We start from the raw sequence: 13,428 nt of genomic DNA, 5'->3' as shown, positions 1-13,428 counted from the left end.
ACCTGACATCTAGCGTGCCACGTGAAATATCTAATAACTGCGCTAACTAGAAAAACAGTGCTCAAATTAAACCTCTGTCCCCTGCTGTTGGTCGTCCCGTAGACCCACTCCGCGTATGACATGCGAGGGAGGAATGGGATACCTAAGGCGACTGACACCCCCCGGTAAACGTCCACATTAAAGGGGCACTCAAGCAGAAAGTGGTCCATGGACTCAACTTTCCCGAAACATTCCACCCGGGGACAACCGCGATCCGCTATGTTCCGGTACTTAAGATTCCCTCTTACATATAGTCTACCGTGAAAACTGAGAAACGCCACGTCCTGATATTTCTCGGGCAGTCATTCGGAATTTAGATTTTGTAATCCCGAAGCGAGAGTCCGTGGCGCGCAGTCTTTCAAGGCCAGCGAAACGCTAAAGTGAGTGGCCAGCACCCTAGAGTCAAGGACTCGCTTGGGTGTATCCCTGACCTCCTCAACCGTCACATTCCACCGGCGTAACAACCTCACTCCTTGGGCTACCGAAGTCGGGAGATAGGAGCCGTGCCGAACACGCATGCTTTTCACTCTCCCGCCCATAAACCAGTCCTGTAAAAAGGGGTCTCCCCATTTCATGAAACTGTGCACCCAGCCCGGTGTCTGGGGGTCATCTCTTCCGAGAGGCCCGAAGTTCCTTTTCAGAAAGTTAGTAGTCAGGACAACAACTGGGTTAACCATGGCCAACCCACCGTGTCGCCGGGCTAGGTACGTCACTTCCCGCTTAATGAGGTTGAGCCTGTTCCCCCACAACATGCGAAAGAACAAACCGAACACCCGCGAGTGAAGGCTACATGGCAAAAGACAGGTGTGACTGACGTACGTAAACAGGGGTAATACGTAGGTTTTAATCAGGTGAACCCTTTCTCTGTAGGTCAGTTTCCACCGGCAACACTCGTCTACCTTGCTGCAGGCCACTGCTAACCGTTCGGTCCAGTTGACCAACGAGTAGTCTCCCGGTCTGAACTTAACTCCCAGGATTTGAATTTGGTCACGGGCCACTGGGAAACCGTCGGGGAGAGGGAATTGCTTCCCCTCCTTCCCGCACCAGAAAACTACGCTCTTGTCTCGGTTAATCCGGGAGGAAGTGGCAGCAGAATAGCTCTTCATCATTTCATCCACTGTGACTGCCTCCTGTGTGTCGGACACAATCACAGAGATGTCGTCAGCGTAAGCCAGTATCCGTAAGGGCCTTCCTGGGGTTCGGGCCACTCCTCTTAAACGACTTGCATCAACCCTTCGGATGAAGGGATCTATAGCAAAGACGTACAAGAGGGGGCTGAGGGGACAGCCCTGCCTCACCCCAGATCGGATTTTAAACGGTTTGCCTCTCCATCCATTAACAAGAGCGAAGCTTTCGGCCCCTCTATATAAAGAAATCAGCCAATTGATAAGTTTTCCCGGCAAGCCATACCTGCGCAAGACTGCCCACAGATAGTAATGATCCACCCGATCAAACGCCTTCGACTGATCAAGTGCCAAGAGATACTTATCCCCATCCTCTACCCTACACCGCTCGATGGCTTCCCTGACCTCGCAGACGGCGTCAAAGACAGTTCTGCCCTTCACGGTGCAGTATTGAGAATCAGACAAGACCTCACTTGCGACCCCCTGCAAACGTTTAAAAATGATCTTCGCCAAAACCTTCCTGTCGACATTCAAGAGTGATATGGGTCGCCAGTTCCCCACATCAGCCGTGTCGACAACTCTGGGCTTAGTTAGCATAATCACTGCCGAGGATCTCATCGAAGGAGGGAGTATCCCCCTCTCCAGGCTTTCATTAAAAACTTCGGTGAGACTAGGGGCCAGGAGACCGCAGAAGGCATGATAGAATTCGGCCGTAAGACCGTCAGGGCCCGGAGATTTTTTCCTTGTCTGCTCTAATATTGTCTCCGTGACCTCCTCGACAGTGATTGGGCTAACCAACTCATCCAGCTTTCCATGATCAATCTCAGGAAGGGAAAGACCCATCAAAAAGTCGTCCGCCTGATGTCGGCAGGGTCTCCTCTGTCCGAGGAGCTCCACATAGTAATCGCGGACAACCCTCTGTATCCCCCGAGGAGTTTCCTCCAGGACACCGAGGGTGTTCCGCAGACAGGTAATGATCTTAGTAGACTCCTTCCTTTTGCAACTAAGAAAAGGATCGGGTGAGTGGTAAGCCCCATGATCCCTTTCCTTGAGCAAGGAGGCATACCTGTCATACTGGAACGTCCTCATCATAGATTTGACCCTAGAGATGTCCCCGGGATCACCTCGTTGTGACACCAGACAGTCTAACTTGCACAGGAGCCCGAGGTAAGTCCTGTACCTTGAGGACTGGATGTTCTGAGAAAGAGAGCGAAATAAGGCACGGGTTCTCACCTTCACCATCTCCCACCACTCAGACTTCGTCGTGCAGAATTCCGCAACGGTGACCTGGTCATGAAAGAAGTTCTCGAAAGCCTGCTGGACCCAGCCTTCTGTCAGGATGTCAGAATTAAGTCGCCAAATCCCTTTACCTCTTAGCGGAGCCTGCGAGACATTTAACAGACAGGTAAGAATAAGGTGATCGGAGAACTCAACCGGTTTAAGCACAAGTGCCGTCACCGGAAAAGACTCCTTAACATAAATCCTATCTATCCTACTCTGGCAGTTACCTCGCTGATATGTGTAACCTGTGAGGTCTGGGTTGTGCTTAATATGCACATCTACCAAGCCTGCCTGCCTGACTATTCTAGTAAGGGCCAAAGCGTCGTATCCCGGTTTGTCTTTCCCACCTTTCCTGTCTTTGGTCCTAGTAACGGTATTAAAATCACCAGCAAAGACAATATGCCGGGACGTGTAGAGGAAAGGCTCTATCTCGTTAAACAGACGCTTCCTCTCCCACTTGGTCTGGGGGGCATAGATATTAATCAGACGGAGAGGCTGCCTGCCTACCGACACATCAAGAACTACGCACCTACCCTTCGTTATCTCAATCACCCTATTGAACGTTATGTCCACATCCTGGAACAGGATGGCAACTCCCCCGTAGCCCTCCGTGGCTAGTGAAAAAAAGGAGTGCCCCCATCTCCAGTCACGTTTAGCTGCATGCAGGGCCCCCAGGGAGTCCAGGCGGGTTTCCTGGACAAAGATTATATGGTATTTCTCCCTGTGCCAGTTATCATAGGCTAGAAATCGGGCCCTGCACGTCTTAATACTAGCCACGTTATGAGTGGCTAAGGATAGTATGGGGAGAGTCGCCATCAAGGGTGATGAGAATGAGGAGACTTTCCCTTTTTCCGTACGTTCTCACCGTCCGAGTCTGAGGGGTACCTTTTCGCGGAGAGCCCCGCGGGCAAGGCATCCCCCTCCGGAATCGGCACCTCTACCAACTCGCTATCCTCCACCTCTGCCAGGTGTCCTCGAGCTTCCGCGGCCCTTCCACCTTCCCCCGCCGCTGTCGCCACTACCGCCGTCGCCTCTGCCGCCTCCTCGACCTCCATGCGGGTCCCCCAGTCCATCAGGGCACTAAACCTGTTCTGGACTGGTATGTCCCCGCACGTCTTGCCGATAGCGGTTTCAGCGACGGCCGCCGCCGCTGATGATTTTGCGGCAGCAACAACAATGGCTTTGGGTTTCGGGGCCCCGGAGCTCCCCCGTCCCGAAGGGACTTTCTCCCCCTCTAGTGTGGAGGGTGGATCCCCCCGGGAAGGGGTCTTAGCAGAGGCGGAGGATCTTACCGGACCTCTCCGAGCTGCCTCCTGAGTTGGGGTCTCCTTCCTCGGACCGACAGTCGTCCACCCCGACTCATCCCGCGTGGTTGCGGCTCGGGGTCCTGACGCCGATCGTGTGGTGATGCCTGTGGAAGGAGTACAGACAGAAATGGGGTGAGACGTTCGTTTTTTTTGACGGACAGGCAACGGGTCAATGATGTTACTTACGGGGTCGGTGCCGGAGGAGGTATCTGGGGCGTCGGGTAGAGCCTTGTCCTGAGCGCCCCCCACAACTGGCCGCGGGTCTTCCTCTGCGAATTCGTCCTCACCTTCCCAGATGCTGTCCAAGTTGTGCTGGGCTTCGGGACACGCTCTGTAGGAATGACCCAACACCCCGCACAGGTTGCAACGGATGGTAGTGCACTCCTGCTTGGAGTGTCCTACAACACCGCATAGGGTGCACTTGGTGACATCGCACCCTATGCTGAAATGCCGGGGCGAGCCACACTTGTGGCACACCCGGGGCTGACCGGGATAGAAGCACGATACCCGTGTTGACCATCCAGCCGCCGTTCCAGATCCCGTCCTCACAGAGAGTCTTGACCGGGGTGGTCAAGACCTCCCCGTATCTGCGGGCCCACACCAGTATGTCCGCGACGGGTATGGACTCATTCCGCACCAGGAAGTTCACCTTGCGGACCTCCTGGCGCGATATGGCCTGAACATTGAACCGGGCCCATAGGCTGTCGCCGGACTTTGGCACCCCCTCCCAAAGGGTCCAGAACCTCTCCAGACCCCTCGGGGACATGAAGCTGATGTCATACTCAGGGGTGCCGCTAACGTGGATGATGGCAAAAAAGTCCGCGACCGCAAAGCCCAGGTCCTTCAGGGCCCCTACCACCCGCTTCCTATCGGGCACGGATCCCTCCGCTACGTGCAGCAGGCGGACCACGTTCCTTCTCCTCATGGGTTGCCCCGCTGGGAGTCCCGTAGCCCGCCCGCCAGGTGGTGGCACATGAACCTTCGGGGGACCCGCCGCCCAGGCGTTAGCGGTCGCGGGTGTCGCACCTGGGGCCACCGTTGGAGTGGGCACTATGGGCAGTGTGGACCCCCCCGTGGCCCCGCTACCGTGTCCGCCCGTGGACCCACCGGCGGGCACCGCGGCCACCGCAGCGACCCCCCGTGTCACGGCGGGGGAAGGTGTCACCCTGGTCCTGACCGTAGGGGCCATCGCGGGTGGTCCCGCGGTCCCCTGGCATACAGTGTGTGTGTTGTGCACCGTGACTTTAAAATTACCGGGGGGCGTGGCCTGTTCCGCGGCGGGGGCGGAGCCAGCAACCGGCATCGCGGCTGCGGGAGCCCCGGGGGTCACCGGCACCGCTGCCGGAGTGACCCCAGCGGGGACCGCAGCCGCACCCGGCACTGTCTCCATCGGACATGATGGGGGGGGTATCCCCGACGCTCTCCTCCCCGGACGATGGGATAGCGGGCCTGCTCCTGGTGGTCTTCTTTTTCCGCCTCCGTGGCGCAGCTCGGATCCTAATGTCCTCCTCCTCGTCCAATTCCTCCATTGAAAAAAACAGCGGCCTTCGTATAGCGGACTTCTCCTGGGTCCCGTCGTACTGTGATGGTGGCGGTGGCGACGTAGGCGCCACCGGTTCCGGGTCCTCCGGGGTCGGTGGCACCCCCGACTCCTCCACCTCCTGCTCCCGCAGCTTCTCCTGCAGGAGCCGCACGCGGTCACGGGTCTGGGCTGTGCGTCTCGCCAACTCCGCTTCTTTCTCCTTCAGGGAGACGATCGCTCCCGTATGGGGCCGCGATGACGACTCCCCACCCTGTTGCTCTGCTGCCGGAGCTCTTTCAGCTGTCCGGCAACCTCCTCCTTCTCCTCCCCCAGGGAACGCAACTCCTGTTGGAGGTTAGCCAGGGCCTGCCTGAGGGGTTCCCTGTCCGACTCCGCAGGTACTGGGAGCCCCACCTTAGCCTTGTGGGCACAGGAAGGGCCCTGTTCCACCGCCTCCTCATCATCTTCCGGGGTCGTATCAATCCTCGCCTCGGCGGACTCCAAGGCCCTGGCCCCAGCGTCCCTGAGGGCGAGGGCCCGTAGATTGAGGGCCCCCAGCAACAGGAGGAAAGTTGGGTCGGCCCTCAGATGGTGGGGCAGACCGACTCCCTTCTTGTACATGGCTATCTTGGCGCTCAAGGCCGTGGTGTATGCCTCGAGCGCCGCCATGTTCCGACGCACAGCCGTGCATACAGCTCCTGCAGCCTCCCGGGATGGGAGTAAGATGCCGTCCTCCGTGTACACCAAACTGTCACATATGGTGGAGATGCGGCCCCTCCATTCCTCTATGAGGGTGGAGGCCATGATGGGACCCCGGGGAGGCAGTTACCTTCCCCGGGGTAGTAAATGTCCAGCACCGAAACACAATAAAGTATAGCTCCAAACAACAGTTCCACCAGCACAAAAAAAAAACACCTCCACTCTCCTCGCCTCCCAACTCCACACTGAGCAGCCGACGCCCAGCCATAATTGGAGCTGGAATTACCGCGGCTGCTGGCACCAGACTTGCCCTCCAATAGATCCTCGTTAAAGGATTTAAAGTGTACTCATTCCAATTACAGGGCCTCGAAAGAGTCCTGTATTGTTATTTTTCGTCACTACCTCCCCGAGTCGGGAGTGGGTAATTTGCGCGCCTGCTGCCTTCCTTGGATGTGGTAGCCGTTTCTCAGGCTCCCTCTCCGGAATCGAACCCTGATTCCCCGTTACCCGTGGTCACCATGGTAGGCACAGAAAGTACCATCGAAAGTTGATAGGGCAGACATCCGAATGTATCGTCGCCGTCACGGGGACGTGCGATCGGCCCGAGGTTATCTAGAGTCACCAAAGCGGCCGGCGGGGGCGAGCCCGCCGGATTGGTTTTGGTCTGATAAATGCACGCATCCCTGGGGGTCAGCGCTCGTCGGCATGTATTAGCTCTAGAATTACCACAGTTATCCAAGTAACAGATGGAGCGATCAAAGGAACCATAACTGATTTAATGAGCCATTCGCAGTTTCACTGTACCGGCCGTGTGTACTTACACGTGCATGGCTTAATCTTTGAGACAAGCATATGCTACTGGCAGGATCAACCAGGTAGCTCCCGTCGTCACGCGGGGGCCCGGCGGCGGCCGGGCCCGGACGCGGCCCCCGGCGGACCGCTCCTTACGCAGACCCTCGGATCGGGTCTGCGTAAGGGGGGACGCGGCGAGGGGGCCGCGGGGACGGAAGGAGAGCGCGCGCTCCCCCTCCCTTCGTTCAGGGCCGGGAGAAAGGAAGGTGCGTGCTCCGCGGCGGGGGGAACCCGGGGTGGGACGTGGAGCGCCCGCGGGTAGCCCCAACCGGCCGCGGCTTCGGGCCGCTGGGAGTCCGGGGCCGAGCAAACTCGCCTGCGAGGGGGGTCCGGCGCCCGGGGCGGCTCTCCCCCGGCCCGGGGGAGAGACCTCAGGGCCGCGGGCCGGGCCGCGGTGGTCCGCGCCAGGAGGTGCGCGGGGAGGCGGGCCGCTCGCCTGCACCAGGGGGCCCGCCGGGGACCGCCTGAGCGAGGGTTGCCTTCCCCGGCCCGGCGCGGGGCACCAGATCGGTCGTTGTCCTGGTCGTGGCGGTCGACGCCGACCGCTCACCTATATATCCGGCGGAGGGTGCCTGAGGACCCTGGCGAACCGGGAAGGAGTTCCGCGACACCACCGGGAAAACCCGGCCAGGCAGGCCGACTTCGATGGAGCGAGGGTCGGATGCGGCCGGCAAATCCGTTCTCATAGACTTCCAGGGCTTTTCAAGCAACTTGGCCTGCCAGAAATGGGGACTTAGAGCGAAAACGCCGGCCGGCCGCGAGCAACTTGGGCGGCCGGGAACGGGTAGGACCGACAGTGCGGCACACGGGCTGGGTGGCCCGAGGTCCGGGGTGCCCCGGGCGGAACCCTCGGCCGTCTACCCGGCGGCAGGTTCACGGGAGCCGGGGCCGGGCCGGGAGCCGCGGCCGGGACCGGGGCCGGGTAGGACCGCCGGTGCGGCACCCGGGCCGGGCCTCCAAAGGTCCGGGGAGCCCCTGGCGGGACCCTCGGAGGTCTGCCCCAAGGTGGGCTTCCCGGGACCCGGCCCGGGACTTGGACGGGTAGGACCGCCGGTGCGGAACCCGGGCTGGGCACCCCGAGGTCCGGGGAGCCCCTGGCGGGACCCTCGGGGGTCTGCCCCAAGGTGGGCTTCACGGGACCCGGCCCGGGACTTGGGCGGGTAGGACCGCCTGTGCGGCACCCGGGCTGTGCCTCCCGAGGTCCGTGGAGCCCCTGGCTGGACCCTCGGAGGTCTGCCCCAAGGTGGGCTTCCCGGGACCCGGCCCGGGACTTGGGCGGGTAGGACCGCCGGTGCGGCACCCGGGCTGGGCCTCCCGAGGTCCGGGGAGCCCCTGGCGGGACCCTCGGAGGTCTGCCCCAAGGTGGGCTTCCCGGGACCCGGCCCGGGACTTGGGCGGGTAGGACCGCCGGTGCGGCACCCGGGCTGGGCACCCCGAGGTCCGGGGAGTCCCTGGCGGGACCCTCGGGGGTCTGCCCCAAGGTGGGCTTCACGGGACCCGGCCCGGGACTTGGCCGGGTTGGACCGCCGGTGCGGCACCCGGGCCGGGCGTCCCGAGGTCCGTGGAGCCCCGGGCGGGACCCTCGGAGGTCTACCGGACGGTGGGGTTCCCGGGGCCGGGGCCGGGACCTGGCCGGCACCCGGGCTGGGCTTCCCGAGGTCGTTGGGAGCCGGCTCTCTGGAACTTGCAGCAGCATCCCTATATATCCGGCGGAGGGTGCCTGACGACCCTGGCGAACCGGGACGGGGTTCCACGTCACCACCGGGAAAACCCGGCAAGGCATGCCGACTTCGATGGAGCGAGGGTCGGATGCGGCCGGCAAATCCGACCTCATAGACTTCCAGGGCTTTTCAAGCAACTCGGCCTGCCAGAAAGGGGGACTTAGAGCGAAAACGCCGGCCGGCCGCGAGCAACTACCGGGGCGGGTAGGACCGCCGGTGCGGCACCCGGGCTGGGCGTCCCGAGGTCCGGGGAGCCCCGGGCGGGACCCTCGGAGGTCTACCGGACGGTGGGGTTCCCGGAGCCGGCCCGGGACTTGGGCGGGTTGGACCGCCGGTGCGGCACCCGGGCTGGGCCTCCCGAGGTCCGGGGAGCCCCTGGCGGGACCCTCGGAGGTCTACCCCAAGGTGGGCTTCCCGGGAGCCGGCCCGGGACTTGGGCGGGTTGGACCGCCGGTGCGGCACCCGGGCTGGGCCTCCCGAGGTCCGGGGAGCCCCTGGCGGGACCCTCGGAGGTCTACCCCAAGGTGGTCTTCCCGGGAGCCGGCCCGGGACTTGGGCGGGTTGGACCGCCGGTGCGGCAGCCGGGCCGGGCGTCCCGAGGTCCGTGGAGCCCCGGGCGGGACCCTCGGAGGTCTACCGGACGGTGGGGTTCCCGGGGCCGGGACCTGGCCGGCACCCGGGCTGGGCTTCCCGAGGTCGTTGGGAGCCGGCTCTCTGGAACTTGCAGCAGCATCCCTATATATCCGGCGGAGGGTGCCTGACGTCCCTGGCGAACCGGGACGGGGTTCCACGTCACCACCGGGAAAACCCGGCAAGGCATGCCGACTTCGATGGAGCGAGGGTCGGATGCGGCCGGCAAATCCGACCTCATTGACTTCCAGGGTTTCTCAAGCAACTTGGCCTGCCAAAAACGGGGACTTAGAGCAAAACTGCCGGCCGGCCGCGAGCAACTTATGCGGCCGGGAACGGGCACTTTGGGCACATCGACATCTACAGGACACCTAAATGGATAAATCTGGATGGAATTTTCTGTCTCTTTACCTAATTTTGTGAGGATTCAGAGGGAAAATGAAAAAAACACAGATTTCTTGCTACTTTTTACTAAATTTCTAATTCTAAATTTTCAGCTAATCATCCAACTATGGTATCAAAAGAAAGCTCTATCTCTCCTTGAAAAAACAATATATAGTTTATATGGGTACACTATTCACAGTAAAAGAGAATCATCGCTGAACCGACATAGCGCAAAAATGGCAAAATTTCTCCGGGATTGAAGGGGTTAAATCACTTCATGTTTTGCCTTGAGAATGTTTTTATTCAAATCAGAAACAAATTTCCTAATGCGCTGTTGGTGTTTTCAGAAATGATATTGTGCTGGCTTTGGTGCAAAGAAAAAGGGTCTACAGAGTTTAGTTCACCCCTTAACGTCCATTGACAGGCCAGACACGTCACGCAAAAATGGTCAGGTGACGACCAATGAGATGCCTGGTAAATTGAATTAGCCGGCTTCAAAGATGGCCCTATTAGGATATGGGGGCAGTAGGACCAGATGTAAAAGTTAAAAAGTGCGCACTTCCTAAATGTGGCGTTTTACCTCCCAAACAACCTGACAAACCCATTGTACTCTTGGTCTTGTTTGAAAGTGCCATATACCAGGAGCTGTAAATCCATACCTGAAGCGCAATTTTGGTGATAAAAAAACACAAAATAAATTACTACCACAAAGTTTGACAAAGTGTGGTGGTAGAATTAGTGCATGGAAAGGGTTAAAATACCAGCATTTGAAATACCTTGAGGTGTCTAGTTTTCAAAAATATATGGTTTGATGGGGTAAATTGCATTGGCCGGCTTCAAAGATACCCGAAATAGCACATGGGGCAGAATTACCAGATTTGGAAAAAAATGGTTTTGAAATAGCAAAACGCTACTTGTACTTATTACCCAATAACTTGGGAAAAAGTAAATCCATAGCACAATTGGAGAGGGCCCCCGAAAATGTCTTTTATGAATGAGTTTTCGGCAGTGGGTAAAGGTTGCCTCAGAGCTGGGGTGAACAGAGGCTTTTATTATACAATCTGGCTAAGAAAGGGCAGATTGTATTCAGTCATGATTACTTGGTTGATATGTTATAGTCAGGCCCGGACTGGCCATCGGGCACAGTGGGCATGTGCCCAGTGGGCATGTGCCCAGTGGGCCAGGCCAGTCTAGCTGTAACTTTGTGACCACATGACCCGGGTCCCAGGCAGCATGAATAGAAACGCTCTTATGTTTTTATTTTGACGCGGAGGAGACAGAGTCTCTACCTCCGTCGTGGTGCTGGCATTTCATGCTGAGCGCTGGGATATGAAGTCATATTCTGGCACTCAGCAGTGAAGGAGCGCGCACTGTGGCAGAGCAGGGTGACGAAGGCCTGCACTCCCACCACAGGACTTCAAGGTAAGTGAACTACAAAGGGGGGGGTAGATAGTGGGTAGGGGAAGTGGGTAGGGTAGATAGTGGGTAGGGGAGGGCGAGAGGGTAGATAGTGGGTGGGGGAGAGGTTAGATAGTGGGTGGGGGGAGAGGGTAGATAGTGGGCGGGGGAGGGGAGAGGGTAGATAGTGGGTAGGGGAGGGAGAGGTGGTAGAAAGTGATAAGGGAGGCAGAGGGGGTAGATAGAAAGGGGGACAGAGGGTAGAAAGTGTGTAAGGGAGGGAGAGGGGGTAGATAGTGAGAAAGAGGGTAAGAATATAGAAATAAGTGTGAATGAGTGAGTATGAATTAATGTGTGGATGAATTGTCTGAATGAGGGAGAGAATTAATGAATTGGGCAGAATGTACTAATGAATATGTGTAAATGATTTGTGTGAATGAATTATGTGAATGAAAGTGTGAATTAGTGAGTGACTCTAAAAGTGTTTGTGTGTCAGGTGTATAATTATGGCAGTTTCTTTAACCCCTTCGAGACAAAGGCTGATTTTACTTTTTGTACCCTTTGTGACAATGGCCTTTTTAACATTTCTGCGCTGCTTGTGTTTAGCTGTAATTTTCTTCTTTCCCGTTTACTGAACCCACACACATTAGATATTGTTTTTTTCAGGACAAGAAGGGCTTTCTTTAGATGACATTGTTTTGATTGTATCATATTATTTACTATTAAAAAAATTATAAAATATGGTGAAAAATTTAGAAAAAAATGACTGTTTCTAACTTTTAGTTGAAAAATCTTTTACTCATCTATAAAAGGTAATGAAAAAACCTGCTAAATAGATTCTACTATTTGTCCTGAGTTTAGAAATACCCAATGTTTTTATGTTTTTTTGCTTTTTTCTACCCATTATGGGGCAATAAGTACAGGTAGCGTTTTGCTATTTCAAAGCCATTTTTTCCAAATCTGGTAATTCTTCCCCCCATGTGCCATTTCGGGTATCTTTGAACCCGGCCAATGCAATTTACCCCATCAAGTCATATATTTTTGAAAACTAGACAGCCCAGGGTATTCCAAATGCTAGTATTTTAACTCTTTCCATGCACCATATCTACCACCAGTCTTTGTCAAACTTTATGGTAGTCATTTTTTTGCATTTGTTTTGTCATACACATTTTACTTCAGGTATGAATTAAAATGTTCTAGTTTATGTCACTATCACAAAACACCCCAATATGTGTTCAGCAACATCTCCTGAGCGCAGCGATACCCCACATGAATGATTTTGCCTGGCTGTTTGGGGGCAAAAGGGCCACATTTGGGGCATGCGCATTTTTCAATGTTGAACTTTGGCATTTGGGGATCCACTGCCCATGCCCTATTTGGTACATCTTTGAGCCGGGCCATTTCAGTGTGCCCAATAAACCCATATATTTTTGAAAACTAGACACCCCAGGGTATTTCAAATGCTAGTATTTTAACTCTTTCCATGCACCATATCTACCACCAGTCTTTGTCAAACTTTGTGGTAGTCATTTTTTTGCATTTGGTTTTCCACACACATTTTAATTCAGGTATGAATTAAAATGTTCTCGTATATGTCACTATCACAAAACACCCCAATATGTGTTCAGCAACATCTCCTGAGTACAGCGATACCTCACATGAATGATTTTGCCTGGCTGTTTTGGGGCAAAAGGGCCACATTTGGGGCATGCGCTTTTTTCAATGTTGAACTTTGGCATTTGGGATCCACTGCCCATGCCCTATTTGGTACATCTTTGAGCCAGGCCATTTCAGTGTGCCCAACAAAACCATATATTTTTCAAAACTAGACACCACAGGGTATTTTAAATGCTGGTATTTTAACTCTTTGCATGCACATATTTTACCACCAGCATTTTTTCAAAGTTTGCAGTAATATTTTTGTGTGTGTATTTTTCCCACACACACCTACTTTATGTATGAATTTACAGCTCCTGGTATATGCCGCTGTCACACGACACCCCATAATGTGTTCAGCAACATCTCCTGAGTGCAGTGATACCCCACATGCATGGGTGTGTCATTTTTTGGGGGAACTAAAAGGCCACATTTGGTACGTGTGCATTTTTCTAATTGGAAATTAGATGTGTGACCATCCTTCCCCCCGTGTTAATTGGGACGTTGTTGAACCTGGCCCATTCAATTTACCCCATCAAATCATACATTTTTTAAAAGTAGACACCCCACGGGCATTTAATATGCCAGTATTTTAACTCTTTCCATGCGAGAATTGTTTTAAGCTAATATGCTAATTTTAGGACTTGCTCACAAAAATATATTTTTTATATATATATATATTTTTTTTTTATTATTTTTTTAAAAAAAAAATTTAACATTTTTTTTCAACTTGGAGGTTCCCCTGATAGTGACATCAGTGGGAAATGATTTTTACATTTTACTGTTTTTTTACTATTTTTTTCTAATTATTATTA

At 55.3% G+C, this 13,428-nt stretch overlaps 1 pseudogene; it reads right to left on the bottom strand.

Annotated features, from left to right (window-relative positions):
- Positions 1 to 6,234: 6,234 nt before the first annotated feature.
- Positions 6,235 to 6,847, bottom strand: LOC149290676 (18S ribosomal RNA; annotated as a pseudogene; the record flags this gene model as incomplete).
- Between the last annotated feature and the right edge of the window lie 6,581 nt (positions 6,848 to 13,428).

This window comes from Sceloporus occidentalis, unplaced genomic scaffold (genome assembly GCF_023333645.1).
Source record: "Sceloporus occidentalis isolate IW3139 unplaced genomic scaffold, rSceOcc1.0.p SCAF_38, whole genome shotgun sequence".
In the NCBI taxonomy this organism is placed as follows: Eukaryota; Metazoa; Chordata; class Lepidosauria; order Squamata; family Phrynosomatidae; genus Sceloporus; species Sceloporus occidentalis.
The sequence above is the reverse complement of the archived record's forward strand: the minus strand, read 5'-3'. Positions and strand labels throughout refer to the sequence as shown.